This window comes from Durio zibethinus, unplaced genomic scaffold, assembly GCF_047325235.1.
Source record: "Durio zibethinus cultivar Kanyao isolate XHJ-2024 unplaced genomic scaffold, ASM4732523v1 HiC_scaffold_394, whole genome shotgun sequence".
In the NCBI taxonomy this organism is placed as follows: domain Eukaryota; kingdom Viridiplantae; phylum Streptophyta; class Magnoliopsida; order Malvales; family Malvaceae; genus Durio; species Durio zibethinus.
The window spans coordinates 12501-17500 of NW_028323017.1; positions in this window are offsets into that span (position 1 = coordinate 12501).

Here is a 5000-nt window from a genome sequence, read left to right on the forward strand (position 1 = left end):
CGGCGATGCTGACCCGAGTGAAAAAAAAGCGGCACCAGCACATGCTGGAGCCAAGCATGGGCACCGTGGCTCAAAATCGAACTTCGGCCAAGGCCTCGACCATCAATGGCACATGATGACGCATGGTGATGGCACATGCATCGACCATCATCGGCATAGGCTGCCCTTCGGTACGGGCACTTGCCTCGACCGCCATCGGCACAAGCTGGGCCCTGGTGTGGGTTGTTGCCTCGATCACCAGCGGCACATGCTGAGCCTTGGTGCGGGCGGTTGCCTCGAGCACCATCGGCAGACCCTGGGCCCTGGTGCGGCCGGTTGCCCCGATAACCATCGGCACACGCTGGGCCCTGGAGCGGCCGGTTGCCTCGATCACCATCGGCAAAAGCTGGGCCCTGGTGCGGGCGCTTGCCTCGACCACCATCGGCACACGCTGGGCACTGGTGCGGGCGCTTGCCTCGACCACCATCGGCACACGCTGGGCCCTGGTGCGGGCGCTTGCCTCGATCACCATCGGCACACGCTGGGCCCTGGTGCGGGCGCTTGCCTCGACCACCATCGACACACGCTCGGCCCTGGTGCGGTCGGTTGCCTCGAGCACCATCGGCACACGCTGGGCCCTGGTGCGGGCGCTTGCCTCGACCACCATCGGCACACGCTGGGCCCTGGTGCGGGCGCTTGCCTCGACCACCATCGGCACACGCTGGGCCCTGGTGCGGCAGGTTGCCTCGAGCACCATCGGCACACGCTGGGCCCTGGTGCGGTCGGTTGCCTCGACCACCATCGGCACACGCTGGGCCCTGGTGCGGGCGCTTGCCTCGACCACCATCGGCACACGCTGGGCCCTGGTGCGGCAGGTTGCCTCGACCACCATCGGCACACGCTGGGCCCTGGTGCGGCAGGTTGCCTCGAGCACCATCGGCACACGCTGGGCCCTGGTGCGGTCGGTTGCCTCGATCACCATCGGCACACGCTGGGCCCTGGTGCGGGCGGTTGCCTCGACCACCATCGGCACACGCTGGGCCCAGGTGCGGCAGCTTGCCTCGAGCACCATCGGCACACGCTCGGCCCTGGTGCGGTCGGTTGCCTCGACCACCATCGGCACACGCTGGGCCCTGGTGCAGCAGGTTGCCTCGACCACCATCGGCAGCCTCGACCACCATCGGCACACGCTGGGCCCTGGTGCGGGCGGTTGCCTCGACCACCATCGGCACACGCTCCGCCCTGGTGAGGTCGGTTGCCTCGAGCACCATCGGCACACGCTGGGCCCTGGTGCGGCAGGTTGCCTCGACCACCATCGGCACACGCTGGGCCCTGGTGCGGGCGGTTGCCTCGACCACCATCGGCACACGCTGGGCCCTGGTGCGGGCGCTTGCCTCGACCACCATCGGCACACGTTGGGCCCTGGTGCGGCAGGTTGCCTCGACCACCATCGGCACACGCTGGGCCCTGGTGCGGGCGCTTGCCTCGACCACCATCGGCACACGCTGGGCCCTGGTGCGGGCGCTTGCCTCGAGCACCATCGGCACACGCTCGGCCCTGGTGTGGTCGGTTGCCTCGAGGACCATCGGCACACGCTGGGCCCTGGTGCGGCAGGTTGCCTCGACCATCATCGGCAGCCTCGACCACCATCGGCACACGCTGGGCCCTGGTGCGGGCGCTTGCCTCGACCACCTTCGGCACAAGCTCGGCCCTGGTGCAGTCGGTTGCCTCGAGCACCATCGGCACACGCTGGGCCCTGGTGCGGCAGGTTGCCTCGACCACCATCGGCACACGCTGGGCCCTGGTGCGGCAGGTTGCCTCGACCACCATCGGCACACGCTGGGCCCTGGTGCGGGCGCTTGCCTCGAGCACCATCCGCACACGCTGGGCCCTGGTGGGGCAGGTTGCCTCGAGCACCATCGGCACACGCTGGGCCCTGGTGCGGCAGGTTGCCTCGAGCACCATCGGCACACGCTGGGCCCTGGTGCGGGAGCTTGCCTCGAGCGCCATCGGCACACGCTGGGCCCTGGTGCGGCAGGTTGCCTCGAGCACCATCGGCACACGCTGGGCCCTGGTGCGGTCGGTTGCCTCGAGCACCATCGGCACACGCTGGGCACTGGTGCGGGCGCTTGCCTCGACCAGCATCGGCACACGCTGGGCCCTGGTGCGGCAGGTTGCCTCGATCACCATCGGCACACGCTGGGCCCTGGTGCGACAGGTTGCCTCGAGCACCATCGGCACACTATCGGCCCTGGTGCGGGCGGTTGCCTCGACCACCGTCGGCACACGCTGGGCCCTGGTGCGGGCGCTTGCCTCGAGCACCATCGGCACACGCTGGGCCCTGGTGCGGGCGGTTGCCTCGAGCACCATCGGCACACGCTGGGCCCTGGTGGGTTTAGGCACATCTTCAAATTTCTGCCGTGCCAATGCCATTTTTATGGCTTGTAAATTCATACAATGGTCCCCTAAGCCTTCACGTGAAGTTTCGTTGGAAGATGACTCGTTTTCTATTTTTCATGATTTTCGAAACTTTTTGCGGTTCGGGATTTTTTAAAATTTTTTTATAAGGATTTTTGGCCCCAAATTTTGTAGGCATGATCCTTCTATTTTTGTTGGCATGCACAAAAAAATTCAGCTAAAAACTCGAAGTAGAGAAGATTTTGTGACCGTTTGAAAAAAGTGTCCCCATTTCAGACACTTTAACGGCTACTGGTAGCAAACCTGTAAAATCTCAAATGCTCTTTAAGGGGGTGTGAATTCTCAGAGGTTTGATGAGGGATAGGGGGCCAACACAAGGCCAAGTACCAGCACCCATCGCACATCATGTGCGCACACCCCCCCGGCCCCCCTCCCAATCGCCGGAACCCCAATGCCGCCGGTCAGGTTCTCCGGCGGTACTCCGGCGATGCTCCGGCGATGCTCCGGCGATGCTGTCCCGAGTGAAAAAAATGCGGCACCAGCACATGCTGGAGCCAAGCATGGGCACCGTGGCTCAAAATCGAACTTCGGCCAAGGCCTCGACCATCAATGGCACATGATGACGCATGGTGATGGCACATGCATCGACCATCATCGGCATAGGCTGCCCTTCGGTACGGGCACTTGCCTCGACCGCCATCGGCACAAGCTGGGCCCTGGTGTGGGTTGTTGCCTCGATCACAATCGGCACATGCTGAGCCTTGGTGCGGGCGGTTGCCTCGAGCACCATCGGCAGACCCTGGGCCCTGGTGCGGCCGGTTGCCCCGATAACCATCGGCACACGCTGGGCCCTGGGGCGGGCACTTGCCCCCAGCACCATCGGCACACGCTGGGCCCTGGTGCGGGCGGTTCCCTCGACCACCATCGGCACACGTTGGGCCCTGGTCCGGGCGGTTACCCCCAGCACCATCGGCACACGCTGGGCCCTGGTGCGGGCGCTTGCCCCCAGCACCATCGGCACACGCTGGGCCCTGGTGCGGGCGGTTGCCCCCAGCACCATCGGCACACGCAGGGCCCTGGTGCGGGCGGTTGCCCCGAACACCATCGGCACAAGCCGGCCCTTGGTGCGGGCTCCTGGCTCGACCACCATCGGCACACGCTGGGCCCTGGTGCGGGCGGTTGCCTCGAACACCATCGGCACACGCCGGCCCTTGGTGCGGCCGGTTGCCTCGACCACCATCGGCACACGCTCGGCCTTGGTGAGGGCGCTTGCCTCGACCACCATCGACACACGTTGGGCCCTGGTGCGGGCGCTTGCCTCGACCACCATCGGCACACGCTCGGCCTTGGTGCGGGCGCTTGCCTCGGCCACCATCGGCACACGCTGGGCCCTGGTGCGGGCGGTTGCCTCGACCACCATCGGCACACGCTCGGCCTTGGTGAGGGCGCTTGCCTCGACCACCATCGGCACACGCTGGGCCCTGGTGCGGGCGCTTGCCTCGACCACCATCGGCACACGCTCGGCCTTGGTGAGGGCGCTTGCCTCGACCACCATCGGCACACGCTGGGCCCTGGTGCGGGCGCTTGCCTCGACCACCATCGGCACACGCTCGGCCTTGGTGCGGGCGGTTGCCTCGACCACCATCGGCACACGCTGGGCCCTGGTGCTGGCGGTTGCCTCGACCACCATCGGCACACGCGGGGCCCTGGTGCGGGCGGTTGCCTCGAACACCATCGGCACAAGCCGGCCCTTGGTGCGGGCGGTTGCCTCGAGCACCATCGGCACACGCCGGGCCCTGGTGCGGGCGGTTGCCTCGACCACCATCGGCACACGCTGGGCCCTGGTGCGGACGGTTGCCTCGAGCACCATGGGCACACGCTGGCCCTTGGTGCGGGCTCTTGCCTCGACCACCATCAGCAGAAGATGGCCCCTACGTCGAACACCATCGATACATGCCGGGCCTTGGTGTGGGCACATGCCTCGAGCTGGTGCGGGCGGTTGCCTCGACCACCATCGGCTCGCGTTGGCCCTTGTTGCGGGCACATGCCTCGACCACCATCGGCACCTGCGCACCCTCGGTGTGGGATTTGCTTGTTTGGAAAAAGTGTCCCCGTTTCAGACATTTTAACGTCTACTGGTAGCATATCTGTAAAATCTCTAATGCTCTTTAGGGGGTGGTGGTCCGGCACCCCCTCTCCCCCCCCCCACGGGGGGAGTAGGTGTGCGCGATGGGCCTCCCATTGCGTGCACCCCGGCCAACGTCCCTCGAACGAAATACAGGGCGTGCATGCCTTCCGGCGATTTTTGTTCGGCGACTGGTTGCTCCGGTGACCGGCAGGCGCCCATGGCCTCGATCGGTTGGCTTGCATGCAAAAAAAGGGAGCCGAGCTCCAGCCCGTGCACGCGGCGGATGCTGCCCTAGACCCCAGACCAAGTCCCTGAATCGGGCAACGGCTCCCTGGGGTGGTGCGAGCAGAAGCTGCGGTTGCGGGCTTGGCCCGGCCAAGTCTCTCGGTATTTGACGGTCTCGCGGTCCCTTCTCATCGGCCACAAAAATGCCTTGGCCTCGACGAGGCCGTGCACGCAGCCGATGCTGCCCGAG